The sequence below is a fragment of the Apodemus sylvaticus genome, chromosome 10 (assembly GCF_947179515.1).
Source record: "Apodemus sylvaticus chromosome 10, mApoSyl1.1, whole genome shotgun sequence".
Taxonomy (NCBI): domain Eukaryota; kingdom Metazoa; phylum Chordata; class Mammalia; order Rodentia; family Muridae; genus Apodemus; species Apodemus sylvaticus.
The window spans coordinates 70,877,371-70,889,187 of NC_067481.1; positions in this window are offsets into that span (position 1 = coordinate 70,877,371).

Below are 11,817 nucleotides of genomic sequence, written 5' to 3' on the forward strand. Positions count from 1 at the left end.
AGCTATAGAAAAGTAGGTCTGTGCTCATCAAAGTGCTTCTGCTCCTTCCTGGCTAACGATTTATGTCGACACCATCAACAGAGTCTCCTGCCATTGTGACTTCTGACTGATCCCAACGAATGGGCTCTCAAATAAAGATGGGCAGAAAGGAGAAAGTGGCTATGGAGGGAGCTTCCTGCATCTCTTCTTGAAGGCCTGGCTCAGTGACCAAAGAAAATACCAGCTGCCTTGCTCTTCCCTTCCCCCTCTCTTCCCATTCCCTTCCCCCTCTCTCACCTCTGCCATGGTGGTGAATAGCAGGCCCATCATCCACTGTCTCAGGCTAGGACTTATAAAGTCCTTTATACTTCACATACACTCATGAATGCCCACTGATGTCCCCACCGAGTACAGCCAGGCTGACGCTCAGATAGAGCTGGAGAGAGGGCTCAGTGGTGGAAAGTGCACACTGTTCTTACAGAGGAACTCAGTTCCCAGCTCACGCCAAAAGGCTCATAACTGCCTATAACTCCTGCTCCAGGGTACCTGATGCCTTCTTCTGGGCAACACACACACACACACACACACACCTACACACACACACCTACACACACACCAACACACACACATAGATCTATGTGATTTAAAATATATGTTTTGTACAAAGACTACCCATGTTGAACATCCACAAAAGTGGTGACTCAGGTACAACATCAAGTAGAGGGGTGATAGCAGTCCCCCAAGTAGCTGGCAGGGAAGAAAGCCTGGGTATTCAAGCACAGGACACAGAATTAGCAAACTCAGAGATAAGAGGGCGGGTACACAGTAACAGGTTGTGTTTATAAATAATAAAGAGTCCATTACCTAGAGGGCATGTGTTACAAAACCCACACTGCATTATTGTGAGAGTGATAATCACTTAAAACACTCACTATTCATGTTTCCCCACATATTGACTGTTTCTGACACCACTTGTGTCTGATGGCATAAACAAGCCCATGTTTCCCTGACAGATGTTTGCTAGGATTGCACACAGTGAAGGTCTACTGATGACAAATGTGGACTTCATTTTTCAGAAGTGTCTTCTGCACCTGCCTTCATTTTGAAGGCTATTTTTACTGAGTAAAGAAATTTGGGAGTTGGAGAAACAGCCCAGGGCTTAGAAACACTTGCTGCTCTTCCAGAGGATCCACATTCAGTTCCCAGCATTCATAGGAGGTGGCTTGCGACCACTTTAACTTCAGCTCCAAGGATCTATGTCCAGCTAGGCCCTCTTCTGGCCTTAGTGGGAAAATGCAAACACATTTGTGTCTGTGTATACAAGGAGAAACAGACACATAAATAAAACAATTGTGGCTGTGTAACAGGGTGCTTTTACTCTTCTGTAATTTTACAGAAAATTTTACAGACATTCCTCAGTCTGCAGACTCCATCATTCCCCTGGAGAGCTAATAGCCTTGCAGTGAGGCCATTGTTCCCCACATGGACTTCCAAGACTGACTTTGCTCTACGCTAGCTTGACTATAATGTACCTAGATACGGTTTTCTTCATACTCTTCCTTTGATGTCTCCTGTTGGTGTTGGAAAACTTGGCCATTATCTTACTATAACCCTTGTTCTTGCCTCATCTCCTGTAGCATGATAAGCACGCCTACTCATCGGCTGACGACTTCCCCGGTGTCTCACTGCTTTGTCTTTTAATTCTATGTGTTTGGTTATTTCCTATTCCACTTATTCTATCTTTTCCTGCATCTATTTTATTCTTAAATCTGTAAGTTCTCTTTTCTTTTTGCATGTTTATGTGTGTATATGCCCGTGTGTGTGTGTGTGTGTGTGTGTGTGTGTGTGTGTGTGTGTGTGCCAGAGACTGACATCCAGTATCTTCCTCTATTAACCTCTGCCTTGTGTAATGATTCAGGATCACTTGAATCAGATCTTGTTGGTTCAGCTTGTCGAGTTAGCTGCCTTGCTCCAGGAATACACGATTTCAGCCTCGCAAGTGCTGGGATCACAGACGGTTGCCACACCCACCAGGCATCTGTGTGGTGCAGGCTGTCTAAACTCTAGTCCTCATGCTTGTGTAGAAGTGTTTTACCCACAAGGCCATCTCCCCAGCCCCAAATCTATGAGTTCAGATGGCACATCGCTTAGCTCTCTAGGGCCCATTGATTCTTTTTTATATATTTTTTTTATTTATTGCTGTTCTATTTTAAGCACTCTGGCTACTCATGTATTGTGCTCTTTGCTCCTGCTTTCTTAAACATTTCAATCACAATTGTTTGGAGTTCCTAGTTTTCTGTCTATTCTCATGGTCTTTTCTCTTTGTCTTTAGCCATTTGGACCATACATTTAGGATGACTTTTGGCAGACAGGATACCAGTAGACCACCTAACTACTACAAGGACCTGACTTTTATTCTGTGTGTGGCAGGAGTGGTTCATTTTTGTCCTAGAAAATACCATGTTCTCTCTCTCTCTCTCTCTCTCTCTCTCTCTCTCTCTCTCTGTGTGTGTGTGTGTGTGTCTGTCTGTCTGTCTGGCTGGCTGTCTGCATGTCTCTGTCTGCCCCCTCTCTCTGTGTATGTGTCTGACTGTCTATGTCTCTCCCTCTCTCTGTCTGTCTGTCTGTGTATGTGTCTGTCTGCATAGCTGTCTATCTGCCCCCATGTATACCTCTCTCTCTCTCTCTCTCTCTCTCTCTCTCTGCATGTTTCTGTCTGTCTGCCCCCCCGTGTATGCCCCCCCTCTCTCTCTCTGCATGTTTCTGTCTGTCTGCCCCCCCCCGTGTATGCCTCTCTCTCTCTCTCTCTCTCTCTCTCTCTCTGCATGTTTCTGTCTGTCGCCCCCCCTGTATCTCTCTCTCTCTCTCTCTCTCTCTCTCTCTCTCTCTCTCTCTCTCCCTTTTGTGTACTTTCTGGGGACTTGGATGGATGCTCCCTCCCTCTTGGCTTGCCAGCATGCTCCCCCCACACCCCACCCCCACCCTAGAATTCCAATTGTCTTCCTAGCACTCTGTGGTTGAAGAAGTTAACTTAGGGCTACTGTTTAAAATGAGAAAAACAAATCCAGGGGAATTTGTATGTGATCGTTAGACAATACTTTTACCATTACCTCCTTCTGGAATCTTCCCCTGAAGTCCCAGCCTTTGGGGCATCCTTCAACTCTGACCTCTGTATCCAAAACTTGGTAATGTTGGTGCTTTTTGTTGGCCCCTTATCCACACCCTGACCCATGTAGGACAGTGTAAAATGCACCTGGGAAAAAGTCTAAACCTATGTGGGGTTCAGTATGTGTATTTTCTGTTCTCGGGGGTCATGACGCTCAGTCCTCCCTGAACAGGTTGTTCCCCAGTGCCTTCACAGATCACTGTGCAGCTGAGCATCTCCTTGGGTTCCGGGTCTCCCTGCCTCTACCTCTACGTCCGTGCCCATTTTATGCTGTGCTGGGATCCAACCCAGGGCCTCGCTCATGCGCACCAAGCATTCTACTAACTGGGCTACAGCTTCAGCTCTGTTTTATATATTTTGTCTAACTTTTATCATTGCTTTTGGCAAGAGGATTGGTCTGACATGTTTTACCCATCATGGCCACAATGGGAAGTTTTCTTCAGTCTTCTTCCTGTGCCAAGTTAGAAAGATCTGGCAAAGTGTGGAACCAATGGACCTGACTTCCAGGCTCCTTTTCCTTTCTTGGTGTTGAGCTTTTCATGAGTTGCAACCAAGACAGAGTGGTGAAACAGTTACCTCCTCCCCTCCAAACACACACACAAAGAAACTCCAAAACTAGATAAAATATTTACAGCAACTGATTGCAAACATCAGACGTGAAGTCATGTTCTTTCTTGAGCTAGGAAACACACAAAGTAATCGCAACGCTCATCAACGTTTTGTTTTTATTTGTAGTAGGGAAGATGTTTGTTTGGTTTTGATTTGGGTTTGTTGTCGTTGTTGTTGTTGCTTTTGCTGGGACTCTTACTGTCTTAGTTTGGATTGTACTATTATACAACAGACCCTCGACCATGGCAACTTTTATAAGGACAACATTTAATTGGGGCTGGCTTACAGGATCAGAGGTTCAGCCCATTATCATCAAGGCAGGAGCATGGCAGCATCCAGGAAGGCATGGTGCAGGAGGAGCTGAGAGTTCTACATATTCATCTGAAGGCTGCTAGTGGAAGACTGACTTCCAGGCAGCTAGGATGAGTGTCTTAAAGCCCCACGCACACAGTGACACACCCACCCCAACAAGGCCACACCCCCAAATAATGCCACTCCCTGGGCCAAGCATATTCAAACCATGATACTTACCAAACTGCGACAGACGGAAGCAACCAGAATGGAGCAACGGTCTCAGTGAGCAGATAGTAGAGAGTAGAAATAGAATGTGCATGAGGTGGCTGAAATATATCGGCAGGGTATCAAAGCAGAGGGAGTCCACCCTAAGAAAGAGCCCACAGAGCTACAGAGGTCCACTTCAGACGCTTATCTACACTGCACAGGTGCATGTGCGATCTTCCATGAGCCTGTAAATGAAACGAAGATTTCAGAGGTCACACTGTGCTCTGATGAGCCAGAAAGGAAAGTCCTCCCTAACTTGCTGAACAACCTACAAGGGCTAAAACCTTACAACGGGCTAAGGAGACAGCTCCATCGCTAAAGTGCCTGTCTGGAAGATACAGGGACCTGGATTCAGTTCCCAGAATCCACATTTAAAAGGCCAGGCATTGTGTGTGCTTCTTTCTAATGCCAGAACTGAGGAGGCAAAGGCAGGAGGGTCCTGGGGGCTCAGTGGCTAGCCAACCTACACTACTTGGCAAGTTCCGAGCCAAGCAACAAGAAAACCAAGGTGTACGGGCTGGAAAGGTGTATGGTTCAGTGGTTAAGTGTGCTGACTGGTCTTTCAGAGGATCCAGGTTCAATCCCCAGCATAGACATAATGGCTTGTGATCCTTTCTAACTCCAGGTCCAGGGGATCTAATGCCCTCTTCTGACCTCCACAGGCACTGCATGCACATGGTGCACAAACATATATGCAGACAGACACTCATACGTAAAATAATATGAAGAAATCTAGTAAAAAAAAAAGATTTATTTGTAAGAAATCGAGGTATATTGTACCTGAGGAATGACACCTGCAGTTAGCCTCTGGCCTTTATATGCCCACAGGCACACCTAGACCTATACACACAGAAATACACACACACACACACACACACACACACACACACACACACACACACACCACCCTCTCCCTGAAAAAAAAAAAACTTAGAAAGCCTACTTCCAAGCATGAGTACTCTACCTCTATAGTACCGTAGGCCTGCCCTAATCAAGTCTAAAAACCAAATCTCAGTAGAACTAAATGGAGCTCCTGGTAACTTTGCTGTCTTGTGAAACACTTAAAGGAGACAATAACATCTAGATTCATAACAATACCATACATATAGTTCCCATTATCTGATCAAATGCTATTAGGCACATGAAGAAACATAAAATACAGTAGATAACCAAGAGGGAAGACAATGAAGATTAGATCCGGAGAGGCAGGCGTGAAAGTGCACCTGCACCCACACCCACGCCTGCACCCGCCCTCTCAATACTCAAGGGGTTGAAGCAGGAGGATCAGAAGTGTAAGGTCAGCCTTGGCTGGCTACATAGACCCTGTCTTAAAGAAACAGAGACTGGGGAAATAGCTTAGTAGGGAAAGTGTCTTCTGTGCAAGCATGAGGACTTGAGTTTAGATCTCCAGAACTCACCAAAAAGCCAAGCATGGAAGCACAGGCCAACAACCCCAGGTTTGGTTAGTGAAGCTCAGTGGCTAGCCAGACACCACTGATAAGCTTCAAGGTATAGTGAGAGCCCTTGTCTCCTAAAATAAAGGGGAGGCATTTGAGAGATGGTTCAGTGGTTTAGGGCACTTTCAGAGAACCTGCATTCAATTCACAACACCAACACGAAAGATTACAACTGCTGCTTGCTGGAGCTGGAGCTCGCCCACCTTGTTCTACTTACATCATTACCAGCCTTCTGTTTTCCATGATTTCCTATAATGCCTAAGCTTTGCTGTCCTGGAACGTACTCTATAGCCTGGCTTTGAACTCCTGCTAAGATTAAAGCGCTGTACCACCACACCTGGACCTAAGCTTTTCTTTACCGTTCACAAGATTTTTTATAAGTTCTGGACTATAGTGCATTCCAGATAGAGTTGAGCTGACAACCAAGAATAGCCATTACATCGCATCCCTTCTCAACCTGACACATAATCATATCTCCTTATGTCCAAATGAAAACAATATCCAGGTCATAATAATGCCTAACATGACATAACTATCTCTTGTTCAACTGCAAATGAATGAATACGCTTAGCTGGGTGGGATCTTGCCCCAAGGTCACCACTCCCTTAATTCCATTTAATATCCTTGAACATGGGATTTAGCTCTATTGCACTTCCTGGTGCCCCTTGTAGAACCATATACTTCATATTTTTCCTTTCTAAACTTGCTACACTTGATCAAAATGCTCCCCCATAAGAGTAAACCACAGGACAGGGTCTAAACTGGGTTGTTGTGAGACTTCCTTTGTCAGTGCAGATACTCTGGATCTCTTCACCTTAGCCTCAGGCAGACTCTTCAGACAAGAGCAAAAAGCAGTTACATTCTTCACCAAAATATCACAAGAACAATCTCTAGACAACATACTAAAATTGCTCTCCTCTGAAGCCTTCACAGTTCAAATCACCCTCAACACCACCATCTTCCATGCTTCTCCTAATATGACTCATTAAGCTCTATTTAAAACATTCCATTTCTTTCCAAAATCCCCAAATCCACATTCCTCCAAATAAAAGCACAGCCAGGCCTATCAGAGCAAACTACCAGTCCCTGGTACCAACTTCTGTCTTATAGGGCTTCATTATTATAAAGAGACACCATGGCCAAGGTAACTTTTATAAAGGAAAACATTTAACCAGGGATGGCTTACAGCTTCAGAGGTTCAGTCCATTATCAACATGGCTGGAACACGGCAGTGTCCAGGCAAACATGGTGCTGGAAAAGCTGAGAGTTCTGTATCTTGATCTGACTCTCTTCTGCGGCAGCAAATAGGAGGTTCTCTTCTTCACTTTGTAGAGCTTAAGCATAGGAGCCCTCAAAGCCCACCTACACAGTGATACCCTCCTCCTCCTCTTGCTCCTCCTCCTCCTCCTTCTAAGGTTACACCCCCTCCAATAAACCCACATTTCCTAATAGTGCAACTTCCCATGGGCCAAGTATATTCAAACCACCACACTTATCCTCAGTAGGTTTGTTATGAGTCTTTATGGTAAATTCTACCCACTGCAAGAAGAGCCTTCTCTGACCAAGGTTGAGAGGAGCACTAATCTATGAGCACAAACAAATATCTGGGGGGGGGGCATTTCAACAGGTATATCATGTCTAATTTGTCAAAACAACAGCTATAACTGCTCTCTCTTAGGGTCTCTGACCTCTCTAGCCTTAGACTTTTGACCAGCTGACAATACCAGCCACTCGTTCCCTCCTGTGCACTGAGGAATGTAACAGCAGTACCACTGTGACAACAGTGGACTCATCTTTCCTGGCAGTTCAGTTGTATAGCGAGGCCATTGATGTCTTTTTTTTTTCTCCCAGATGCCTGAAGAGCACCTTCCTGAACTATAGAAGCTATCCAGCAGGGAGGAAGATGTTTATCTGAGTTCAAGCTTGATTTCTCAATGTTTTCAGTATAATAGAGTCTTATCATCTAGCCATAGTGGGTAACCAAGATCAATAGCAATAATCTGCATTATTTGGGGAGGCGGGTGCTGTAGGGTCCTTCCTGGCCAACTATCCTTTGAGAGTTATCCAATCCCTGGCACTGAAATTTTCACTTACTTATGTCTTTTAAAATCATCAGTATCTCCCTATGAGATGTAGCTCTCAGAAGGCTTCACAGATCTAATATTCATCCTTGAATATACAAGACCAATGTATATTCTATATCAATAGGAATCTGTATCATTCCAATTTTAGTATATGTGTTGATTAGGAGAATTCCAAAGGGTGATTTGTTGAGTGAACTTGGCTCTTCTTAATCTTCTGAATTAAATTCATGCTTCATCTCATACTATGGATTCTTCTGATCTACTCAGACATTGAAGCTTTATTTTAGATGTATTCCATCCAAAAAATTTTTCATTGGAATTTCATTGAAGGTATCCATTAATAAGATTTAAAATATTGGTTTTTTTTTTAAGAACGTGGCCTATGTCCAATATATTTTGTTTTCTTTTCAATCTACACATGTCAACATCCCTAGGTCTTTACCGATCTCTAATTCATTTCTGTTTCTATGTTCCACTGTTATTGTGAGTGGTAAATTATTTTATTGCATTTAAAACTATTTTCAAAAGTTTAATATGCACTTATTTTATGTGTGTGTGTCTGAGTGAATGTCTATGCTCCAGATATATATATAGAACCCCCTTGAGATCAGAGGAGTCCATTGGATTCTCTGGAATTGGAGTTACATGTGGCTTTGAGCTATCCTGTGGATGCCGGCACCATACCTAATTCCTTTCTAAGAACAGCAAATGCTCTTAACTGCCAAACCATCTCTCTAGCCCCTATCTTTGTCACATTTTTAAGCTATCTATGACTTAACACGTTAACAAGGCTATTGATATCTATATACATGTATGTATTTATTTCATTCTACTCCATTTTTATGCATTACTTATTCTTCATAATAGTTTTTCAGTTGATTCTCCTGGGCATTATAGTCAGACTAACATTAACATCTGCACAGAATGACCCTTTGTCTCTCTCAACTATTTGCTACTTGTTTCCTTTACTTATTTCTTTTTATTGTCTTATTATCTCCTATTTCTTCTTTTTATCTTAGTTTCCTAGTTATGACCTCCGGAGAAACACTGACCAATAGAGGTAACAAGAGCATTGTTTGGAATCTATCTTAATGGAACTTTCTAAACTGTTAAGCCCAACTCTCTCTCTCTCTCTCTCTCTCTCTCTCTCTGAGAATTTTTCCTACTCTGTGGTTTGTGGACAGCTAGTACATTTTTATCAAACATCTTTCGAGATAATCACAAAATTCATTTTCTTTCAGTCTAATAAATTAATAATTAGATTTAACAAGGCTCAGGAAGTTTTATGAATTCCAGAAAAACAATTCCCAGGATGGCAATCGTGTTTCCCTCTTGGCTACACTCAGCAATTAGCTGGGTCACCATTTCCTACAGGGGCTAACTGGTATTGGGACAGATCCTCGTGAGGTACCGTGGAAGCGGTCCATCCCCCTCTGGCGCTGGAACAGCATGCTTCTCTGAAAGAGAGTGTTTGTTCTCCTTCACTGGGCCAGCAATATTCACACTCCAAAGCTTGATGTCACAGTTCACTTATAATCAACTTGTCTCAGTCCTGGACACAGCCACTTCTCAGAACTTGTGAGCCGCAGAGTACTGAGCCCACTCCTTCCACAGCACTCTCCACATTCAGTGCTTGTCAAGCCCGGCCAATCACCTTCACTTCCTTTGCGCTGAGATGAAGTGTTTTCTTCTTTAACCCTCCACTGATGAGTTCTTCCTTTATACTTGGCATAATCTGGTCTCCCGTGTGCAAGAGTTGGGTGTGGCTCCTCTCTCCCCTAGGCAGGTCTATCTTCCCATTAATACAGTGGTTTCCCACCAAGCGTCCAATGTGGCCAGGCATCCTCTAGGTTGGGTTCGAGACAAGTGAACATACCAGTGTCCTTGTCGGTGGGTATGAGAGCTGCATTTCACTGCTGAGCCCAGATACATACAGCAACAGAGTTAGCTCTGGGAAACAAAGGAAATGACTGTGATGGTTCTTAAGCAACCAAGAAAATAGTCACCCAGGATAGGCTGACTCTACTGCACTCCGGTGACCTCCAGCAGCCTCGGTTCAGCCTCACCCTCACAGGCTGGATCTGGCCTTTTTTGCTCTAATCCCCATAACCCCTTGCACCTGGATTCCCAGACCTTTGGGCCAGCTGGCTTCTGCTAGCCTCTGACAGAATGGCTCTACCCCATTTGCTAGACAGCTTGGGAGGTCAGGCTCATTCCAGATGGTCACGGTTGGGGTGCCAGTAGCCAGACCCCGGAGGTGAGGTCAGCCTTGAATAGTCCTTATCAGTCCGTGACGCAGTCAACACTGGCTACTGGGTACCTACCACTAGTCAGAACACTTCACCAAGACTGATCAGAGTGAAGAAACTGCTCCTGGGCTGGGGAATGTCACCCATAGGGACAGGAAGGATTCGATGAATGGCTGGGGATGCAGCTTAGTTAGGGATACAGTTCGATTGGTAGCATCCTTGTTTAGCACACTTAGAGCTCTGGGTTTGAGGTCCAACACCACATAACTGTCATGGCGGCACATCTATGATTCCAGCATGGGGGGGAGGGAGGTAGAGAGAGGAAAGGGGAAGCCCGGAAGGTCATCCTTGGCTGAGGTGAAGCCAGCTGGGGCAAAAAGAAACTCTGCCTCAAAATGCTTAAAAAATGTAAAGAAGAAAAGATGGGGCTGAGACAGTATACTGGAGCTAGGCCAATGTCCGTTGTACCCTCCGCCCTGTTAGCACCATGGCTTCGTGACCCCTCAGCAGCAGGAAACAGAGGCCTCAAATATGCTGGTGAGAAGTTCATGGGCAATGGGGGTGTGAGACTCCATCCTGAGAAGAAGAGCCAGGAATTTTAATCTTTGCAGTTTTTTCCCAAGTGAGGCAATACAGTTGTGCGTATTACAAAGGCTTAATTGTTCAACTCTCAGCCCTAGAACAGTGCCTGACACAGAAGGCTCAAAAATATCCATTGATGAAATGGACAAATCCTAAATAGCATGTGCCGTAATTCCGGAAACAGTATTTTCACGCGTCTCGTTTTTATTTTACTGGAAGGGTAGAAATAGAGACATGGCCTGGAACTCCCCCAGTCAGCCAAGGAGCCCCGGATGTCAGCTCCAGAGGTTGGAAAGAGACAGGGGGTCTTCAGGCTTGAGAGTAGATGGTCCTGGTCATGCCACTGTTAAATGTGTCCATAAATGTGTCAACAGAACAAAGCTACAGTTGTACAGCTGTGCTGGAGTCCAAAACCCAGTAAGGCCATGAACAGCAAGCAATGTGTCAAGCAGGGGAGTCACGGTAACTCGACTGCTGTAGCCTCAGCCCCTATTTCTTCTCTGTAGTCTCTGTACTTTTGGCACTACCTTTCCTGTACCACATGGCTGGGTGTCTCTTTACTGGGCTGGGAAAGGAAAGATCATGAATTCTTGCTTTCACCTGGGCGTGGTGATGGGAAAGGCCATGGTCAAAAGCATTGTGAACGTAGAGCGAACTCACATCCCAGCTGCTCACCCCGAGCTGATTTGTAACAGGAAGCATTTCTCCTCACAAGGGTCAGTGTAACTGGACTGACAGAGGCCTCCAGCAGCCAGGGGAAGCAAGAATCCAGAGTAACTTGTTCGGGGCTGTTTCCAAGGATCGTGATTGACTTCACAATCAGTCTGACTGAATTTGGAACCACCTAGGAGACACACCTCCAGGCAGGTCTGTGAGGGCCGTTCCAGAGAGATAGAACTGGGGGAGAGAAAAATTCAGCTTGAGTCTGAGTCACAGCATCTCGGGGGGCAGGTGAAGTACCGAAATGAAGAGAGAGGAAGAAACAGTGTGAGGTGCAAGGTGCGAGGTGAGACTGTGTTCCTCTCTCTCTGCTTTGTGACTGACTGCTGAGGAAACATGGCTGGTCCGCCTCACCTTCCTGCCTTTCCATCTTCCTCTGTGTTCTGTAGTCTAGGAGTGAAAAGAACCCT